This window comes from Argopecten irradians, chromosome 2, assembly GCF_041381155.1.
Source record: "Argopecten irradians isolate NY chromosome 2, Ai_NY, whole genome shotgun sequence".
NCBI lineage: Eukaryota > Metazoa > Mollusca > Bivalvia > Pectinida > Pectinidae > Argopecten > Argopecten irradians.
Window position 1 is genome coordinate 70408368 of NC_091135.1, and position 12752 is coordinate 70421119.

General features: G+C 30.7%; 1 protein-coding gene across 2 annotated transcripts in view; it reads left to right on the forward strand.

Moving 5' to 3' along the window:
* The first annotated feature begins 690 nt into the window (after positions 1-690).
* LOC138316352 (annulin-like) overlaps positions 691-12752 on the forward strand; it is a 77435-nt gene continuing 65373 nt past the window's right edge. The window contains exons 1-2 of one of the 2 annotated variants that reach the window (XM_069258047.1): positions 691-850; positions 11668-11753. The gene's annotated coding sequence lies outside the window, so the exon portion shown is untranslated. Of the gene's footprint in view, positions 851-11588; positions 11754-12752 lie in introns of those variants that run through there. The other variant, XM_069258046.1, reaches the window with a different exon arrangement.

Genomic DNA, 12752 nt, shown 5'->3' on the forward strand with positions numbered 1-12752 from the left:
TACAGGTACAATGTATACTGAACAGGTACAATGTATACTGATACAATAATACAGGTACAAATATGTATACTGATACAATAATACAGGTACAATGTATACTGAACAGGTACAATGTATACTGATACAATAATACAGGTACAATGTATAATGATACAATAATACAGGTACAATGTATACTGATAAAATATTACAAGTACAATGTATACTGATACAATAATAAAGGTACAATGTAGAAACTAAATTGAGGAAAAAAGGATTTGATTTCTTTATTCGCTAAATACGTATATATTGCGCTCGAAACATGGCAATTTTTAGGGTATACCGATCTTTATAAGTTTATATGACATGTGATCTCAGTAAAAGATCGAACTTACTGTTAAATACCGACATTAATACATTTAGAAAATTGTTATTGTCATGAGAGACTGCATACAAATAAGTAATATTTTCCTACACCGTTTATTTTCTTAATTGAGAAGTATAACGAAAATAGACATATACGGACATACTACGGACATACGTCATACAATTGCCACGTAATTAAAACCTAAACGATCGTCATGCAGGCGAACAGGATATCTTCTTTTGTGTGATAATAGTCTCAAGGCCACATCACTCCAGCTAACGTACTCGTGTATAATGCAACCCAGACTAACCTGCTGTGTTTAAAAGTTGAGCTCATGATCATTCAAGCGCGTCCTTTCATTCGCACTGCTGTTACTTTGGCTCAAAGCAGCTGTTGTTTGCTTAGCGTCTAACCGAAGTTGGTCTGAGAACAGCCGTTGACCAGTACTGCTTATTGTCTGAACCATATCTGTACCAATAAGGTCTGTTAAGCTGATAACTCCAGGTAAGCTAAACCACTAATTCTAAGTCTAAATAAATTACCTGATATGATAAACTTATTTTACCTGTAATGGCTCTACCTGTATTTTCACCATTACCTTTAAGTTGGTGTCTATATTTAGACGGTAGGTATTGATTATACTAACAGGGTATGGTGCACAACATGTTGTTGGTAACCTAGACTCTAATGACACGTATTCAAGTCTATTACAATACTGTAAATTTACACACTATGGTACACTGAAGTCTACTCCTATCGGAACATGTTATCACCTGTCTGTTTCATCAGTCAGACCCAGTAGGGGTCGAAGTTCACCTGACCATGTATCAGAGGATATTCGTTTTTAAAGGGCCACTACCTTTCCGGAACGGCTTTTAATTTTTAAAATGGGAATGTAAAACGAGATCGATAATTTTGTAGAGTCGCAAAAGTTATTAACTTACCGTTAATACTACATGTATCATCACCATCTGAACAATTTGATGAAAATAAATAAAATGTTAATTTTCATAACGCGGGTCGTCTTATGTCTCCCGCCGTCATACTAAATACCGCGCGGTATTTGACTATCACTGCGCCAGACGGCAAAACAGCGAAATGTCTTTCCACTGTTATCATATATTACGCAGGAAATCGTGCATATGTTTGGTGTTGTAACCTCAGCTTAGGCCATCGGTATATATTTTCTGGTGTTATTAATGTTTTAAGAAACATTTATGGTTTGCTCTGGAAAAGTAGTGGGCCTTTAAGGAAATTTAACTATCCCTGTCAGAAATAAATTCCATTTCTCTTTTTCTATAAATTCATGAATAAAAGAAGGAGTGGTGACGATTTGGAAACTGCAAACAGGGGTGTAGGAAGCGGGAGGGTGGGCGCAAACATGTCTTCTTGCCCCCCTCCCCCACCCCATCTTGGCCGAGTGAAATGTTCTAAAAATGCACATTTGAAAGAAAAAAGGTCCTCCTACACATTTTCCGTACTTTTTTTTAATTTCCCGCTGCGCAGCGCGTTTCCTAATACGTTCAAGAGCGTAATGTTCAAACTTTTAATAATTCAATTCAATCCAATTCAATTTTATCGCTTCCTTACATTCATACAAAAGGGATCGATAGCAAAACCTACACGTACATATTACACAGTAGATCAAAACAACAGCTTTATCAAGCCAGCTTTCCTCAGTTCAAATGCCTTTTAACAAAGAGGCGTAATTCCTGCAGAGGTTTAGATCATTAGAAGACAATAGTCTTATCATTTTTTCAAAATCTGTTAGATGGTGGTTAATTAAATCTTTATGACAATTAAAGAAAATAGTTCTCACTGAAGAGCTAACGGAACACTTAAAATGAAGTGGGTTTTATCCTCAATTTTTTTACAACATCTGCAGAAAGAACATTCATTAAACACGAACTAGACTAAAAATGTCCATCAAGGGAATATAGTATTTCAAAAGATTTGTTTATTTGTCTTAGCAAGACAATTAATTCATTCGTATTTTGAGTTGCACAACAATGTGCCGATGGTATGAATCCGGTATGTTCAGATCGAGTAGGATTGCATAATGGTATGACGACATTCACAATTATCTTTTCTAAATTCAGGTAACTTTAAATCGAAAAATTACTGTGTTAAGAACGCTTTAAAATCATCAAAATTCATTGTAAAACTCATCTCAACCATTCTACATCGTAAATTCATCCCCAGGGGAGACCCCCGGACTTCCCAAACAACAACAATATCTCGCGCCGTCAGCGCACGAAAATTTATCCAAATCCATAGTAAAACTCATCTCAGCCATTCTAAATAGTAATTTTTTCCCCGGGGGAGACCCCCGTACCCCCTAAACAAAATATTGAGGACTTTTGTCCCTTTCCCTGTTACGTTTCGTCTCTGGCTTCAGGAAACCACAATCAGCATTGTCTTTCTTAAAATCAAGGATTTATAAGTCTCATATACGTCCTTGTTAATATGTATATCTTTCAGACTATATATATTCCAAAAGGACTTCCAAGTAACTGTTATAAAAAGTTTAGCTCTGTCCTTTTTTTTTATCCAATCTTTGACAGTCTTACAAGACCCTCCTTCAGATATTGTGCAAGAATTACAGAAATGCTTTTTGAATTTATTTTGGATGGCAAGATAGATAAAGTTAAACGTAAAGTCAGGTATGGCGATTTTAATTATGGGGGCATACGTGTACCTCATGTTTCAACCTTTTGTCATGTTTTGAAAATGTGCTGGATTAAAAAAAATGTTAGACCTATTGAACTGTTCTCCGTGGAAGACATTGATTTTAGATAGTATTGAATCATTTGGAGGAGACAAGGTATTCGGACTAAAAAAGAAGGGCTTTTTGAAGTAAGTGAATATGTAAACCAGCTTTGGAAAGAAATATTTATGACATGGGCAGAGTTAAATGGTGATGATCCCCCACAACCCCAGCCATGGTTGCATCACAACCATTATGGTTAAACAATTCCATTAAGATTGATAACAAAATTTTTATTAACAAACGTTAGTGTGAAAAAGGAATTTTTTTCATTAAGGATATAGTAGAAAATAATGTTTTCTTAACTTTTGAAAAATTATGTGAAAAATAAAATTTGAAAACTATTGAGTTCTATGGAGCAATCAGTTGAATACCATTGCAATGGAAGAATAGAGTGCTTCAACAGATTCCTGAAAAGGAATCAAAACAAAACATAGTTATTAAATATTTAAAAAAAATATGATCAAGTTACAAAGTATTTTTATTATCATATATTAAAGTTTATACTCGAACCTCCATATAAAATTCAAAACTCATGGTTAGAAACTTGGAATGTCAACATTCCCAAAGAAGTTTGGCAGAAAATTTTTCTCATACCTCAGAATGTCACAGATGACACAAAACTCCAGAACTTTCAATTCAAATTTCTCCATAAAATAATATGTACCAACACTAAACTAATTCAATTTAAACTGAGTGAAACAGAAAGGTGTAGTTTTTGTAAAGATTGTAGAAAAACACAATTGCACTTATTTTGGGAATGTTGCCATTCACAGTCAATATGGTCATCCTTTATGTTTTTACTTAAGAACAATTATGATGTAGAGTTATATAGAGAACCGACCATAATGGTCGTTGGCATTGTAGACAATTGTTTTGAGGATCAGTTAAATTTTTTGATTTTATCATTGAAATATTATATATATCGTTGTAAATTGCAATAAAAATTCCTTCAGTTGAAGAGTGAAAAACCTATCTATTTTTCTACAAAAAAAATTGAAGATTTCGACTTGAATTCGTATCCAGTAAAGAAAAGAAAAATAATAAGAAAATGGAATTTTGTATCTTCATTTTTTGATGGTATTTGATTATATTGACAATATGGAAAAGACCTCGTTAAAAGTTGATATGTACAAACTATGTAAATAGAAATTGATTTTTGTATGTAGTGCATATTTACAGTAACTGCTTATATATATTAATGAAAACATCATGACCACTTAAGCATTGAAGTCACTATTTTTGAATTCTGATACAATAATACTGATACAATGTATACTGATGCAATAATACAGGTACAATGTATACTGATACAATGATACAGGTACAATGTATACTGAACAGGTACAATGTATACTGATACAATAATACAGGAAGAATGTACACTGATACAATAATACAGGTAAAATGTATACTGATACAATAATACTGGTACAATGTATACTGATACAATAATACAGGTACATGGTATACTGAACAGGTACAATATATACTGATACAATAATACAGGTACAATGTATACTGACACAACAATACAGGTACAATGTATACTGTTACAATAATACAGGTACAATGTATACTGATACAATAATACAGGTACAATGTATACTGATACAATAATACAGGTACAATGTATACTGATACAATAATACAGGTACAGGTACAATGTATATGATACGATAATACAGGTACAATGTATACTGATACAATATATACAGGTACAATGTATACTGATACAATAATACAGGTACAATGTATACTGATACAATAATACAGGTACAATGTATACTGATACAATAATACAGGTACAATGTATACTGATACAATAATACAGGTACAAGTAGATGTTATGTACAATAATAAGGTACAATGTATACTACAATAATACAGGTACAATGTATACTGATACAATAATACAGTACAATGTATACTGATACAATAATACAGGTACAATGTATATGATACTGAACAGGTACAATGTATACTGATACAATAATACAGGTACAATGTATACTGATACAATAATACAGGTACAATGTATATGATACATATAACAGGTACAATGTATACTGATACAATAATACAGGTACAATGTATACTGATACAATAATACTACATGTATAATGATATATGATACAATTATAGATGTACAATGTATACTGATACAATAATACAGGTACAATGTATACTGATACAATAATACAGGTACAATGTATACTGATACAATAATACAGGTACAATGTATACTGATACAATAATACAGGTACAATGTATACTGATACAATAATACAGGTACAATGTATACTGATACAATAATACAGGTACAATGTATACTGATACAATAATACAGGTACAATGTATACTGATACAATAATACAGGTACAATGTATACTGATACAATAATACAGGTACAATGTATAATGATACAATAATACAGTACAGTACAATGTATACTGATACAATAATACAGGTACAATGTATACTGATACAATAATACAGGTACAATGTATACTGATACAATAATACAGGTACAATGTATACTGATACAATAATACAGGTACAATGTATACTGAACAGGTACAATGTATACTGATACAATAATACAGGTACAATGTATACTGATACAATAATACAGGTACAATGTATACTGATACAATAATACAGGTACAATGTATACTGATACAATAATACAGGTACAATGTATACTGATACAATAATACAGGTACAATGTATACTGATACAATAATACAGGTACAATGTACAGGTACAATGTATACTGATACAATAATAAAGGTACAATGTATACTGATACAATACTACAGGTACAATGTATACTGATACAATAATACAGGTACAATGTATACTGATACACTAATACAGGTACAATGTATACTGATACAATAATACAGGTACAATGTATATACTGAATACACATAATACAGGTACAATGTATACTGATACAATAATACAGGTACAATGTATACTGATACAATAATACAGGTACAATGTATACTGATACAATAATACAGGTACAATGTATACTGATACAATAATACAGGTACAATGTATACTGATACAATAAAACAGGTACAATGTATACTGATACAATAATACAGGTACAATGTATACTGATACAATAATACAGATACAATGTATAATGATACAATAATACAGGTACAATGTATACTGATACAATAATACAGGTACAATGTATACTGATACAATAATACAGGTACAATGTATACTGATACAATAATACAGGTACAATGTATACTGATACAATAATACAGGTACAATGTATACTGATACAATAATACAGGTACAATGTATACTGATACAATAATACAGGTACAATGTATACTGATACAATAATACAGGTACAATGTATACTGATACAATAATACAGGTACAATGTATACTGATACAATAATACAGGTACAATGTATACTGATACAATAATACAGGTACAATGTATACTGATACAATAATACAGGTACAATGTATACTGATACAATAATACAGGTACAATGTATACTGATACAATAATAAGGTACAATGTATACTGATACAATAATACAGGTACAATGTATACTGATACAATAATACAGGTACAATGTATACTGATACAATAATACAGGTACAATGTATACTGATACAATAATACAGGTACAATGTATACTGATACACAATAATACAGGTACAATGGTATACTGATACAATAATACAGGTACAATGTATACTGATACAATAATACAGGTACAATGTATACTGATACAATAATACAGGTACAATGTATACTGATACAATAATACAGGTACAATGTATACTGATACAATAATACAGGTACAATGTATACTGATACAATAATACAGGTACAATGTATACTGATACAATAATACAGGTACAATGTATACTGATACAATAATACAGGTACAATGTATACTGATACACCAATACAGGTACAATGTATACTGATACAATAATACAGATACAATGTATACTGATACAATAATACAGGTACAATGTATACTGATACAATAATACAGGTACAATGTATACTGATACAATAATACAGGTACAATGTATACTGATACAATAATACAGGTACAATGTATACTGATACATATACAGTACAATGTACTGATACAATAATACAGGTACAATGTATACTGATACAATAATACAGGTACAATGTATACTGATACAATAATACAGGTACAATGTATACTGATACAATAATACAGGTACAATGTATACTGAAACAATGAACAGGTACAATGTATACTGACTGATACAATAATACAGGTACAATGTATACTGATACAATAATACAGGTACAATGTATACTGATACAATAATACAGGTACAATGTATACTGATACAATAATACAGGTACAATGTATACTGATACAATAATACAGGTACAATGTATACTGATACAATAATACAGGTACAATGTATACTGATACAATAATACAGGTACAATGTATACTGATACAATAATACAGGTACAATGTATACTGATACAATAATACAGGTACAATGTATACTGAACAGGTACAATGTATACTGATACAATAATACAGGTACAATGTATACTGATACAATAATACAGGTACAATGTATACTGATACAATAATACAGGTACAATGTATACTGATACAATAATACAGGTACAATGTATACTGATACAATAATACAGGTACAATGTATACTGATACAATAATACAGGTACAATGATATAATAATACAGGTACAATGTATACTGATACAATAATACAGGTACAATGTATACTGATACAATAATACAGGTACAATGTATACTGATACAATAATACAGTACAATGTATACTGATACAATAATACAGGTACAATGTATACTGATACAATAATACAGGTACAATGTATACTGATACAATAATACAGGTACAATGTATACTGATACAATAATACAGGTACAATGTATACTGATACAATAATACAGGTACAATGTATACTGATACAATAATACAGGTACAATGTATACTGATACAATAATACAGGTACAATGTATACTGAACAATAATACAGGTACAATGTATACTGATACAATAATACAGGTACAATGTATACTGATACAATAATACAGGTACAATGTATACTGATACAATAATACAGGTACAATGTATACTGATACAATAATACAGGTACAATGTATACTGATACAATAATACAGGTACAATGTATACTGATACAATAATACAGGTACAATGTATACTGACACAATAATACAGGTACAATGTATACTGATACAATAATACAGGTACAATGTATACTGATACAATAATACAGGTACAATGTATACTGATACAATAATACAGGTACAATGTATACTGATACAATAATACAGGTACAATGTATACTGATACAATAATACAGGTACAATGTATACTGATACAATAATACAGGTACAATGTATACTGATACAATAATACAGGTACAATGTATACTGAACATGTATACTGATACAATAATACAGGTACAATGTATACTGATACAATAATACAGGTACAATGTTTACTGATACAATAATACAGGTAAAATGTATACTGATACAATAATACAGGTACAATGTACATGTACAATGTATACTGATACAATAATAAAGGTACAATGTATACTGATACAATAATACAGGTACAATGTATACTGATACAATAATACAGGTACAATGTATACTGATACAATAATACAGGTACAATGTATACTGATACAATAATACAGGTACAATGTATACTGATACAATAATACAGGTACAATGTATACTGAACAGGTACAATGTATACTGATACAATAATACAGGTACAATGTATACTGATACAATAATACAGGTACAATGTATACTGATACAATAATACAGGTACAATGTATACTGATACAATAATACAGGTACAATGTATACTGATACAATAATACAGGTACAATGTATACTGATACAATAATACAGGTACAATGTATACTGATACAATAATACAGGTACAATGTATACTGATACAATAATACAGGTACAATGTATACTGATACAATAATACAGGTACAATGTATACTGATACAATAATACAGGTACAATGTATACTGATACAATAATACAGGTACAATGTATACTGATACAATAAAACAGGTACAATGTATACTGATACAATAATACAGGTACAATGTATACTGATACAATAATACAGGTACAATGTATACTGATACAATAATACAGGTACAATGTATACTGATACAATAATACAGGTACAATGTATACTGATACAATAATACAGGTACAATGTATACTGATACAATAATACAGGTACAATGTATACTGATACAATAATACAGGTACAATGTATACTGATACAATAATACAGGTACAATGTATACTGATACAATAATACAGGTACAATGTATACTGATACAATAATACAGGTACAATGTATACTGATACAATAATACAGGTACAATGTATACTGATACAATGAATACAAATACAGGTACAATGTATACTGATACAATAATACAGGTACAATGTATACTGATACAATAATACAGGTACAATGTATACTGATACAATAATACAGGTACAATGTATACTGATACAATAATACAGGTACAATGTATACTGATACAATAATACAGGTACAATGTATACTGATACAATAATACAGGTACAATGTATACTGATACAATAATACAGGTACAATGTATACTGATACAATAATACAGGTACAATGTATACTGATACAATAATACAGGTACAATGTATACTGATACAATAATACAGGTACAATGTATACTGATACAATAATACAGGTACAATGTATACTGATACAATAATACAGGTACAATGTATACTGATACAATAATACAGGTACAATGTATACTGATACAATAATACAGGTACAATGTATACTGATACAATAATAATAAGGTACAATGTATACTGATACATAATACAGGTACAATGTATACTGATACAATAATACAGGTACAATGTATACTGATACAATAATACAGGTACAATGTATACTGATACAATAATACAGGTACAATGTATACTGATACAATAATACAGGTACAATGTATACTGATACAATAATACAGGTACAATGTATACTGATACAATAATACAGGTACAATGTATACTGATACAATAATACAGGTACAATGTATACTGATACAATAATACAGGTACAATGTATACTGATACAATAATACAGGTACAATGTATACTGATACAATAATACAGGTACAATGTATACTGATACAATAATACAGGTACAATGTATACTGATACAATAATACAGGTACAATGTATACTGATACAATAATACAGGTACAATGTATACTGATACTGATACAATAATACAGGTACACAATGTATACTGATACAATAATACAGGTACAATGTATACTGATACAATAATACAGGTACAATGTATACTGATACAATAATACAGGTACAATGTATACTGATACAATAATACAGGTACAATGTATACTGATACAATAATACAGGTACAATGTATACTGATACAATAATACAGGTACAATGTATACTGATACAATAATACAGGTACAATGTATACTGATACAATAATACAGGTACAATGTATACTGATACAATAATACAGGTACAATGTATACTGATACAATAATACAGGTACAATGTATACTGATACAATAATACAGGTACAATGTATACTGATACAATAATACAGGTACAATGTATACTGATACAATAATACAGGTACAATGTATACTGATACAATAATACAGGTACAATGTATACTGATACAATAATACAGGTACAATGTATACTGATACAATAAAAGAGGAACAATGTATATTGATACAATAATACAGGTACAATGTATACTGATACAATAATACAGGTACAATGTATACTGATACAATAATACAGGTACAATGTATACTGACGCAATAATACAGGAACAATGTGCACTGATACAATAATAAAGGTACAATGTAGAGACTAAATTGAGGAAAAAAGGAATTGATTTCTTTATTCGCTAAATACGTATATATTGCGCTCGAAACATGGCAATTTTTAGGGTATACCGATCTTTATAAGTTTATATGACATGTGTTTCTATCATGACATAAAACAATGCACCCTGATCTGAGTAAAAGATCGAACTTACTGTTAAATACCGACATTAATACATTTAGAAAATTGTTATTGTCATGAGAGACTGCATACAATTAATTAGTGATATTTTCCCACACCGTTTATTTTCTTAATTGAGAAGTATAACGAAAATAGACATATACGGACATACTACGGACATACGTCATACAATTGCCACGTAATTAAAACCTAAACGATCGTCAAGCAGGCGAACAGGATATCTTCTTTTGTGTGATAATAGTCTCAAGGCCACATCACTCCACAGACTAACTCGTGTATAATGCAACCCAGACTAACCTGCTGTGCAAGTGCGTCCTTTCATTCGCACTGATTTACATTGGCTCAAAGCAGCTTTGTTGTTTGCTTAGCGTCTAACCGAAGTTGGTCTGAGAACAGCCGTTGACCAGTACTGCTTATTGTCTGAACCATATCTGTACCAATAAGGTCTGTTAAGCTGATAACTCCAGGTAAGCTAAACCACTAATTCTAAGTCTAAATAAATTACCTGATATGATAAACTTATTTTACCTGTAATGGCTCTACCTGTATTTTCACCATTACCTTTAAGTTGGTGTCTATATTTAGACGGTAGGTATTGATTATACTAACAGGGTATGGTGCACAACATGTTGTTGGTAACCTAGACTCTAATGACACGTATACAAGTCTATTACAATACTGTAAATTTACACACTATGGCGCACTGAAGTCTATTCCTATCAGAACATGTTATCACCTGTCTGTTTCATCAGTCAGACCCAGTAGGGGTCGAAGTTCACCTGACCATGTAACCGGGGGATGATTACAAAATATTGAGGACCTTACGTAATCTTTAGAAAATTTTCCGCTGCGCGGCGCATTTCCTAAAACGTTCAAGCACATAATGTCAAACCTTAAATAGTAATAATTCAATAAACACGAACTAGTCTAAAAATGTCCATCAAGGGATCCTATGTACTATTTAAAAAAATGTCTCTTAAAAGATCACTTTGTTTATATACCTTAGCGAGACAATTAATTCATTTTTTATGTTACACAACAATGTGCCGATGGTTTGAAGCCGGTATATTCAGATCGAGTAGGGTTGCATAATGTTATGACGACACAATTATCATTTATAAATGCAGGTAGCTTTAAATCGAAAAATTACCATGTTAAGAACGCTATATAATCATTAAAATGCATCGTAAAACTCATATCAGTCATTCTAAATCGTAATATTTGGTCACCACACCTATCAATTTTGTAATCACACCTATCAATTGGTCATCACACCTATCAATTTTGTAATCACACCAATCAATTGGTCATCACACCTTTTAATTGGTCATCACACCTTTTAATTGGTCATCACACCTATCAATTGGTCATCACACCAATCAATTGGTCATCACACCTATCAATTGGTCATCACATCTTTTAATTGGTCATCACACCAATCAATTGGTCATCACACCAATCAATTG